The following is a 12164-nucleotide window of genomic DNA, read 5'->3' as shown; positions in this document are numbered from 1 at the left end:
TACTGATTGTTAAAGTTCTTGCTGTAGTATTTCTCACACACGTTACGTGAGATCTGCTTCCTGAGGCAGCCGAGGGCGGCAATTGCTGACAAGCACAGTGGGCGGGGAGGACTAGCCTTAAAGGCCCAGTGCAAAAAAACAGCAAAACCTTTTTTCCAGCTATAATATAGACACTTCAAACTGCTATAACAAATAATCTGATGGGTGTTTTGAGCTGAAACTTTACAGACACATTCTGGGGACACAAAAGACTTATGTTAAATATGAAAAAAGGGGTAACCTATGTGCCCTTTAAATTTGGTCCTATTAAATTAAATTAAATTAAATATATAAATTAACCCAGCAGATGGATTAGTCTGTGTTACACCCAGGACTGGGTTTAAATAACAATAATATTAGAGCATGCATATTCAAGAAAAAAAACTTTTGCTTGCACAAACAATAACTTAAATTATACACAATCATTAAAAAAAGGCTTAATGAATTTGAAGAAAACTGGTTTATGCTTTAAAATTATTTTACATCATTGGTGTTATGTACATTTATTTTGTAAACCAGTCTTTTAAGCATGGTTGTGTGTAATTTTATATTTATTTTTGTGCAAGTATAGGTTTTTCTTGAATATGCATGATCAAATTCTGGGTTATTTAAACCCAATTCTGGGTGTAACGCAGACTAATCCATCTGCTGGGTTCATTTTTTTTTATATATATAATTTAATAGGACCAAATTTAAACCAATGTTTGGGTTAGACCAGTGTTTCCCAACCCTGTTCCTGAAGGCACACCAACAGTACACATTTTCAATCTCTCCCTAATCAAATACACCTGAATCAGCTCATCAGAACATTAGAAGAGACTTGAAAACCTGAAATGAATGGTTCAGATAAGGGAGACATCCAAAATATGTACTGTTGGTGTGCCTTCAGGAACAGGGTTGGGAAACACTAGGTTAGACCATATTTTACTCAGTTTGGGTTTAAATAACGCAGCATTTTTAAAACACGCATATTCAAGAAAAGAAAACTATACACATGCACAAAAAATAACAAATTATACAAAACCATGCTTAAAAATGCTTTACCTGAATTTGAAGCTAGAAAGACTGGTTTATACCTTAAAATAATTCTACATTACACAAATTTTGTCTCCAACATGCTCAAAACCACAATCAGAAATTCTCTTCATCACCACCAATGTTTTGGCACATCATTTAATCACTCATGCTAATGATTAACTGGAGTCATGAGCAGAATTACAAGCATAGCTACACATGTTTTCCTTTGGCCTCATCATTGATTTCATTCATTCGTAACTCCAAAAGGGAAAAGACATTCAGCCGCTGTTAAACATCACACCAAACGCCCTTTAAACCTTCAGCGTGTAATCTTGTGTTTCATGTTTTCTTTTGGATTAAAGCTCATGTGCTCTGCTTTCATCACATCTCAGAGTCATAACTGTGTTTAAATAACCGCACTGCAAATATTTGTCCTTCACAGCATAAAAGTGCACTGCGTTAAACAAATGCTGACTTTTGTACCGCACCGTTTTCATCAAGCTAATTTGTGCTTTTTATTGCTTTATTTTGCATATGCAAAGAAAAGCCACTGGTGGGCCGTCAGCTGCTCATAATGCTGATGCAGACACTTCTAAATATGAATAAGAACAACAACAAACAAACAGAAGAGCAGAAGCCAGACATGCGTCGCTAAAGACCGAGCGATTACAAAAACAACACAATAAATTATACTGTAAATTAGCAGTTTTTAATTTTTTTCCTTATTTATTTATGTCTTGAGTTGCATTATGGGATGTTGATCTTTCTTGTAACAAATTTTAATACTGAAAGGGTTTTAAAAATGAATGTTATGAACATGTTTAATCATTTGTAGTGCTATATTGTTTGGATTGGTGTTGTATATTACACTACAAAAACCTTGTAATAAACCTCCAGTACATTTTCTGTTATTTTACAGACTTATTTCTCTAGATATTATTATTTCTTATACATTATATTATGTCAAACTACTAAAATGTCAATAAAAGTCACTTTGTTAAACTGTAGAGGTGAATTTTCAACATCAAAAGCCAACAGCGATCAATAAATCCAGCCATAGAGAGGTTACAAAACTCCTTTCGGTTACTGAAACTTTCACTGCTGAATATTATATGGTTTTAAAATCGCAGTCGTACAAAAATGAAGGTTTCAGCTATCCTAACCCTGGAGGGGGACTGTATTGACAGATTAAATCGTTATAAATACTTGGCCATATGACTTGATGAACGATTGACTTTTAATATTCATATTGAAAATCTCTTGAAGCTCAGACCTAAATTGGGTTTTATTTTTCATGTTAAGTGTCTTCCTTTCAAAGCAAGATAAAGAATCATCCAAAGCTGTTTCCTTTCAGTGATAGATTATGGACATGTAGTTTATATGCATGCTAACCTGTTGTTATTAAAAAAGTTAGACAGTAAATATCATGCTGCTATAAGATTAGTGACGAATGCATCTTCACGTACTCATAATTTTACTTTGTACAAAATGGTTGGTTGGTTTTCCCTACGCCAAGGGAGAAAAATGCATATGCTTTTATTTACCGCTAGGGTATTACACTGAGAAAAAATTATATGAAGAGGATTCCTTGGATTTACTCAATTTTATTACGTTAAGTGGTTGTAAACAATTTATTTGGGCTGAATTTAAACAAACAAATTAAGTTAAACATTATTAAATTTCATTTGTTTAAATTCAACACAAATAAATTGTTTGCAACAGTTCTGCATGCAACACTTTTTTCTGTAAATTGCCATCTTATATTTGTAACCTCTTATCATATTATACTTGTTATAGTACATGAAATTCTTATAATTACATTTAACCGTTCCTAGAGTATGTACAGAGCTTGGTAAACAGCGTATTTCTTCCTTTTGTCCTACATTATAGAATGAAATGCAGAGTGTGATCCTGTTAGAAACAATTCATCTCTAAATATTTTTTTACAAATCTTTTGATGTCTTGAAAAATCATGTGAATGTTGTGTGTAAATTTTAATACGTGATATTTTGTGTGTCTAATTTTGTATCTGAAACTTTTTGTGCTAGTATTTTGAGCAGGACCACCTAGTAGAAGAGATGCATATCTCAAATGGAAAAATTCCTGGTAAAATAAATAAATAAATAAACAAAAACCAACATGACATAATTCACAACTGTAAACAATCCGAAAACACTTGTGAATCACTAAATATGGAAACTGTTCATGAACAATAGATTTTATACAATAGGGCATAACTTCATGGAACGACATTCAGAAGTGTTTTTGTTTTAAATAAATGAATAATTCATTCAGCAAGGATGCATTAAATTGATCAAAAGACAATTATAAATGTAACCGTATATTCTATATTGAATAAATGCTGCTCTTTTAAACTGTCATCTCAGAATCTCCAAAAAAAAAGCAGCACAACAGTTTTCAAAATCAATAATAATGATCAGAAATTATCATCATGTCAGCAGACTAATCAAACCAGCATACTAATAACAGGAGTAATGTTCAAAGTTAATATATCCAAATAAAAGACTGCTATTGGGAATTGTAATAATTCTCAATATTATTATTTTAACATTTTATTTGATCAAATAAATCCATGAGTTGACAAGAAAAAGAAAAAAAAAGTTTTATGTCTTATATTAGAACAGTGTTTGCTGCATAATGCATTATAATATTATTTAGAATATATCTATACTATTATATGTGTGAATTTAAAATGCTAGAAATGTATTTAATAACATACAATGATGCTATTATTATTTATATTTCTATGTTGAATATAATTGTATGAATTATTTCTTACTAAATATTAAATTAAATAAATAAATAAGATTTAAAATCACACTATGTTATTTTATTTATATAATAGTGTAATTTTTCATTTCTACACTGTAAAAAAAATCCTGATTGCCTTAAATCTAAGCTGAATCAAATTACCTTATGAATCCATTGAACTTATTTATGTTAAACTGACTTAAAACAACTGGCATAACTTATAAACTTAGGTTGGAACATGATTAACTTAGTTTAATAAGTTACAATGATCTAAAAACATATGCAGTCAGGACTAACTGATCATAGACTTTTTACAGTGTATTTACCTACACATCCAATAACTTGAAAGATCTTAATTATATAAAAAATAATAAATCTACAAAAAAATGATCATAAAATATATATTTTATAATTTGCAGTTAGTCACATTACATATTTTTATATCTCTATATTAAAATATTTAATATATAATAGTGCTATATTTCATTTCTATTTTTCAGACAATCCATACAAATAAAAATCATAATAAAAGATTTATATGAAGGAGTTAGTCACACTATATATATATATATATTTTATATCTCTATATTGAAATATTCAATATTTATCCATCTCTCTATCGATATCAGATGTAAATAAAAATAAAGAGATAAGCACTCTGTGTATGTGTGTTTTACAGCTTAAATCTCATCTGCTGTTCTGTTCTGCCTCCTAACGGCACATTGCTGAAAACGCAAACCTCTCTCTTACTCTCAAACACACACACACACACACACACACACACTCAGAGGCCAATATTATCTCAACAAACACACACTTCCAGCATTCAGAAAATCCCCAGTGTTCATGTCTCTGTGTGTGGTCGACCGGGCAGCTGTGTGTGTGTGTTCAGCCACAGGAAGTGTGAGTTCTGCTCTTCCTGTGACTGATGGCGAACGTGTTTAATAATAATGTGCTGATGACACGTTTCTGTGGGCTGAAATGCAGTGTGACGCGTGTCTGTTCTCATCACACCTGTTTCTGCATCTCAGAGCAACACCAAGAACAAAAAACACCTGAACAACATCAATCTGACTTTACATCCCACTGCACTACAATATGCTTTTTCTTAAAGTTTGTCTTGTTTCGAGCCCAATATCTTTAAGAAAAATAAACTACATGTCACAATATTACCATTTTATTATATGTCTGGTAAAATCAATCCAACATTCTTATGAAAATCAATACAACTCTAACCAACAACAATCTTTAGAACAAAATAACTTTAGAATAACTATTTTTAGTATTTTTATTATTTATTTATTTATTTTATTTTATGTTGCTTTTCGATCAAGTCAATGTAGGGCACAGGAAAAGAGAAGGAAAAACCTGTAGATGGTTATGCATACAGCAATAAACAAAAGAAAACAAATTAAAAAAAGCACAAATAAGACTAAATATACCCTGTAAAACCCAAAAGTTAAGGTAACTCAAATCATTTGAAGAAACCGACTGCAACAAACCATTTAAGTTCAAAAACTAATCCTAATGAGTACTGTGAACTTAATCCATTTGAGTAAACGAAGCAATTTGAGCACAGTAAACCCAATTAATGAAGAGAACTCAAACCGAGGACTGTAAAACCCAATAAGTTAAGGCAACTCAAACCATTTGAAGAAACCGATTGCTACAAACCACTCAAGTTAAAATAATAATAACAATAATCTGAGTACTGTGAACGTTAAGTTGAAGTAATGAGGGATTTAATTATCTCATTACCTTCAACACTGAGTTGAAAACTCTTTTCAAATGAGTAGAATTAACTTTCAGTCAATTTTGAGTTAACTACACTCATTTGATTTGATAACGTTGACTGTTGGGGTTTACAGTGTACATTTATTATGTGAGGTGCTGGTGTGAGATTTTTATGGGTATGAAACGAACATTTCTAAACTGAGTTCGGAAAAGGGATGAACTAAAAATAAATTTACATAAGAAATAACAAAAATAATATGGGAGTAAGTTGAAGATATATTTATTTATATTTCATTTTTATTAAATTAAACTTAATTTAATAAAGAGTGAATGATAAATCTATAGATAAATAATTTTCAAGAATGTGAAAAAAAATACTAAATTGATGAGGGGAAAATCACTACAATCCTATTAAAAATGGCAATGACAGTTTAATTAATGCATCTATATATTTTTATATTTATTTTTATGTATTTATTTATTTTACTTAAAAAAAATAATTTAATAAAGAGAGAAAATGGGAGAAAGATTAACAAATTATAAAATATTTAAAATAAAGAAGCATTCTCTAGACAAATAAACAACATTTTCATTATTAAGAATCTGAAAGTGCAGATTTAATGAGGGAAAACTAAAATTATAAAATAATCTTTAAGGCAATTAAAAAAAAAAAGAGATAAAATGAGAAAGATAATTAAATAATTATTTTTAAATCGTATTTCTAGATAAGATATTTATTATTTATATTATTTTCTGAAATAATAAGTCAAAATAAAGTGTGTTTTTCCCTAAAACAAGTTAAGTAATCAGCCAATGGAGTAAGTAAAATAATGTTGTTTTTAATTTGTATGATTATTTTGCTTACCCCCACTGGCTGATTATTATTTTATTTCTAATTATGTATTTGACCAGGACAAAGGACAAATCAAAGAACTGCTCAGAATTAACTACATAGCTAAATTACTATTAATTAATATTTCTCAATACAGGCATCGCGGTGGCACAGTGGGTAGCACGATCGCCTTGCAGCAAGGTTCTAGTTCCGGCTGGCATTTCTGTGTGGTGTATGCATGCTGGATTAGATTAGATTCAACTTTATTTTCATTACACAAGTACAATGCAACGACATGCAGTTTAGGCCTAACCAGGAGTGCAATAGCAGCAAGTGCAGGATACAGATATAAAGTGCAGTTATAAAAAAACTATTGGTGATCTTTGCAGATGGATGTATGTACATTATCTACAGATTGTATTAGCTATGAACAGAAATTTACAATAGATGAATATATGTACAGATTGCTATTTATAATCAGAGGTGTGCAGATATGAATATAATTACAAATGTATGTGTACAGTGAGTATGTACAATTCAAAATGAATCAGTGCAATGAAGTGCGATGAAATAGTGCAATGTTCTCCCCATGTTGCTGTGGGTTTCCTCCGGGTGCTCCCCACAGTCCAAACACATGCACTATAGGGGAATTGAATAAGCTAAATTGGCCATAGTGTACGTGTGTGAATGCAAGGGTTTTTCCCAGTGTTGGGTTGTGGCTGGAAGGGCATCTGCTGCGTAAAACATATGCTGGAATAGTTGGCAGATCATTCCTACTACAAAACTAGTACAAGATACAGCTGCCAGAGTTCTTACCAGGTCTAGAAAATTTGATCACATCACCCCAATTTTATCCTCCTTACACTGGCTGCCTGTTGGGTTTCATATTGAATTTAAAATATTGCTTCTTACATATAAAGCTTTAAATAATCGAGCTCCTGTTTATCTAACCAACCTTCTGTCTCGCTACACTCCAACTCGCTCTTTAAGGTCTCAAAACTTAGGGCTTCTGGTAGTACCTAGAATAGCAAAGTCGAGTAAAGGAGGTTGAGCCTTCTCATTTATAGCTCCTAAACTCTGGAATAGCCTTCCTAATAATTTCCAAGGCTCAGACACACTCTTACAGTTCAAAACTAGATTAAATACCTTTTAAAAATCTTTTTAGTAAAGCATACACTCAGTGCATCACATAGCAGTATGATGTATGAATGTGCTCCACGCAGGTTTCTGCATCTTGTTTATATACACTATGAACAGCAGCTACGCTAATTAATCTCTTTATTCTCCATTTCCACCTGGGGATACTCTTCCCGAGGCCCTCAGACTATGCAGAGTCACTGATTCGATCCAAGAGCAGTGACGAGATGATCCCAAGGTTTCCATAATTCTGGACCACGCCGAATCCTGAGCAGCTGCTGTGGTGGTCATGGAGGAGTGGAGAACATGAGACTGATTCCTGTGATGCTCCAGGGACAGACGAGTCTTCGCTGAAGTCCAGCTTCCAGCCTCCGGCACTTGGACTGCAGCTCTGCACAAAACATTTGGCCAGTGGAGAAATAGTCATGCCCAACTGAGCCTGGTTCTCTCTAGGTTTTTTAATTCTTCACTTTCGCCTATTGGTGAAGTTTTTTTCCCTCTCCGCTGTCGCCACTGGCTTGCATGGTTCGGGATCTGTAGAGCTGCGCATGGTTGGATTTGCTCTTCATTGTTTGGACTCTCAGTAGTGATTATAAACCACACTGAACTGAGCTAAACTGAACTTAAACTCTGAAAATTGAACAACACCCTTTACATTTACTATGATTTTCTATGTAAAGCTGCTTTGACATAATCTACATTGTAAGAGCGCTATACAAATAAAGGTGTATTGAATTGAATTCCGATGTGGCGAACTCTTGATTAATAAAGGGACTAAGCCGAAAAGAAAAAGAAATGAATGAATTTCTCAATACAAAACAATATATGCTTCTTGATTTATTTAATTTTGATATTTGGACTAGAAAGACAAAAGAAAAGTGTGTTTTTTTTTGCAGTGTGTGTGTGTCTGTTATATACTGTTGTTTATTACAGTAGCACATCTCTGACTGTAAACACTATAAACCAGATCTTCGCATTTTCTGAAGAAACAACAGTAATGGAGTCGTTAAAAACTCCATTCGTTTTCTCCATAGGGAAGCTGATTTTTAACGATAACTTGTAAACTTTTATAGGAGTGCATTAGTGCCCGTCCGCTTTTTCAGCAGCACTGCTTCCGGAAGTCTTTCCCGCACAGGGATTTTAAAACGTTTAATAATGTTTATAAGCCATAAACCAAAGCAACCAACAACAAGGAGAATCACAACATTATAAACTTTGATTTGAAGCACAGAAGTACATGAAAATCAGATTAAAACATTAAGATACAAGGCTGTAAAGACTTTAATGAGGGAGAGAACTACAATCCCATGACGCATTGCTAATAATGCAGTTTAATTAAAATGTATTTGCATAAGTAATGTACATCAAGTCTATAGTAAAATATGCAAATGAATATTTCAGAATTCTGAGAGCAGAATCTTATTATTGGTGCATAATGGGAGTGGGTGGAGCTTAAGATGTCTTGTTGCAACTCTTTGATTGGTGGAATGTTGCACAGAATCATGGGTAATGTAGGCAAATATTGTAATTTTTTTTTAAATTCATGCTAACTTTAAAGGGAAAGTGAAGCACTCAGTCAAGTTGACATTATTTTGTAAATTGATTTCCACATAATGGACATTTATATAAACTCTATTGATGTAACCATTTAGCAGAAAACGGCATGTTTTACTATAGCTTTTAAAGCTAGGGCGCCACCATTGTGGAATATCACTGTCTCTTGGTTGGTTTCGTTCCCTCAGTTGAACAGATACAGTGGAAGTAAAGAACTGAACACGGAGACTGTAAAGCCTAATTTTACCCAATGCGAGACGTTGTGGGTGTGGAGCTGCTGCAAACACAAGCATCAGATGTGCGTCTAATAAAAAATATATATTTATTCTATGTTTATTTCCCTTTACTGATCAGTTTGATGTGCTTTGGTCCATACTCTGTATTAAATTGCCTGACTGCTATAAGGATGGGTACCGAATCTCAGTACCGAATTGGTATTGGTGCTACATTATAAAAGACCGAAGTATCGATAAGCTCTGGCGTTAATGGTTCTGCTATTGGTACTGGAGAATTATTGTTTAAACAAGTAAGAACAAAAATTACTTGGAGTAGCATAATTTACCCAACCAACCTTTTCTAATCTGTGATATTTGATATTAATCTCACATGAGAAATACTTGTGTAAGGCTACTAGCTTAACTACCGTTGCATGACGATTTCTTCTTCTTCCTGTTTTACGGTGTTCAACAACAAAGTTTTTGGTGCGTTACTGCCACCTCTGGTTGGCGACGTCGCCAACCGAAACCTGTTTGATGGAAAGATGACTGAGGGAGAGGAGTTATTTCCGAAGCAGGATTCCTCGTGACCATACCTCGAGAAGTAAATGTTAAAATGCTGAGCTCAAAAAATACTTTAAATAAATTACCATAGTATTTTAAACATATAACACCTGGTTTTATTGGATTTTTTGTTTTAGCTGTTATATACTACAATTTGTTTTTGTTTAGTACAGCATATTATTTACTGTAAATAACTGAACTATGCCTCAAATGTTTCATTGACAGTTTTATTGATCACTAAGATATGATTAATTTGGATTTAAGTTGCTTCGATTTAAAAATGAAAATTGTATAATAGCTTAGATGTAGTTAAACTTCTTTTGCCATGTAGCTTTTAGCTAAGCTTGCTTCATTTCCCAGGGTGTAGCTTTTTGTGTAGTTAGGCTACATTTTAAGTAGAGTAGCTAATAGCTTAGCTTACTACATTTTTCAAGTAGCTTGCCCAACACTGGAAATGCTCGTGTTTCCAGCGAGCACATTAAGTATAAAAGCCTTCAGTTCTCTGCTGTGTGCGCGCACTTAGCGGAGGCTCGTGCTAAGCGTACACACATAGCCCGCGACAAGGACACACACAGCTCGTAAGCTTGTGGAGTGAACTAAAGGGTTGTATTAGGTGGACAGCAACAATGTCCGTTGCAACAAATGCAACCAGTTGTTTTCTTGTATAAGCGGAAACACAAGCAATCTGGTCATTAACTGCAGAAAGAGAAATGAAAGGTTTTTGACTGCCTACGGTAACGTTACATCATGCACATCATTACGCCAGCAGTCAATCACCAAAACTAGTATAATATTAATTAAACACATTCAGTTTCATTGAAAACAGTATTTTTTCTGCAGTAGCTTTAATAAATCTTAAAGATTAAAAATGCTTTTACATCAGCTGTATTTACAAATATAAACTAATAATAAACTATGCTTAAGAAATTATAAAAAAACTGTTTATTTACATTGAAAGATGCTCCAAAACTCTATTAAAAACATTTATTGAATGCGTTAATGAAAAATCATAAACATCTCATTTAACTGCATTTTGTAACTCAAAGAGGGTATTTTCAACAGCTCCCTGCACAATAAACCAAACATGGCAATAAGGCAAACATGTTGATTTTTCTCCAGAAGAATGGTTAAAAACTGAGTCCTTTTCCTTCAAACCATTAAACCATTGTCTTTTACAGGAAAAAAAAAAAAACATTTATTTGTTTTACAATTATTTGGTTCATTTTATTTTATATTAAAAACTTAATAATAGTGTTGTTAATTCTGTTCAATGTTTTTTTAATTAAAAAAAAAAAAAAACAATATAAAAAGTACAGATAAGAGAACTGTTAAAGTACCGAACCGATAAGTGGTATTGATAATAGTAGTAATACCGTTAAAACCTTAACGATACCCATCCCTACTGACTGCCCGTATGGATTTCAACCATGGTTTCAACAAAGTCCACTACTGACGTAATGGAGCAGGTACTTTCACTTTTAACTACTACAGCCCCTCGCCTCTTTTCGGGTTCAAACCAAATTACGATCAGCGCGGTTTTTCACATGGCAGGTTTTTCATCCTTCATACACGTTCAGAGATCGAGTTGATCGACTAGAAAAAGGAATATGTCTTGACATAATCCAGACAGACTAACTTAGTAAAGCCTGAAGTCATGTATCATTTTAATCTTTGCATATGTCTGAATGTAAATCCCCTCGTCAGGCAGAGCTGGAGCAGTGTGAGAGAATGAACCAACACGTCCACAACTTCATGCATTGGGTAAGGCTGTCCAGTCTCTGTGTTCAGTCGGTTACTACCACAGACAGAGAGTGGACTGAAGTGCATCAAATGATCGGTAATCAAAAGGGGAAAAAATACAAATAGAATAAATACATTTATTTTTATATTAGACACACGTCTGTTGCTTGTATTTGCACCAGCTCCACATCTTCACGCATTGGATTAAATTAAGCTTTCCAGTCTCCGTTTTCAGTCCTTTACTTCCACTACATCCGTTCAGCTGAGGGAATGGAACCAACCCTGTGACGTCAAACACATCGATATTTCAAGGTGGCGGCGCCCTAGGCTTAAAAGCTATAGTATTACATGCTGTTTTCTTCTAAATGGTTACATAATCGATTGTGTTTAATTTATTTTCATTAAAGTGAAATCCAATGTACAAAAAGTAAACTTGACTAAGTGCTTCATTTCCCCTTTAAATCCCAATACTAAAACTACTTCAGAAACTGGTCAGTGGTCATAAACAAATTCATTTCATCAAACTAACTTCTAAGTTTCATAATGCTCTCCCAGAGTTC

This window comes from Danio aesculapii, chromosome 8 (genome assembly GCF_903798145.1).
Source record: "Danio aesculapii chromosome 8, fDanAes4.1, whole genome shotgun sequence".
Taxonomy (NCBI): Eukaryota; Metazoa; Chordata; class Actinopteri; order Cypriniformes; family Danionidae; genus Danio; species Danio aesculapii.
Note: the sequence above shows the minus strand (reverse complement) of the source record.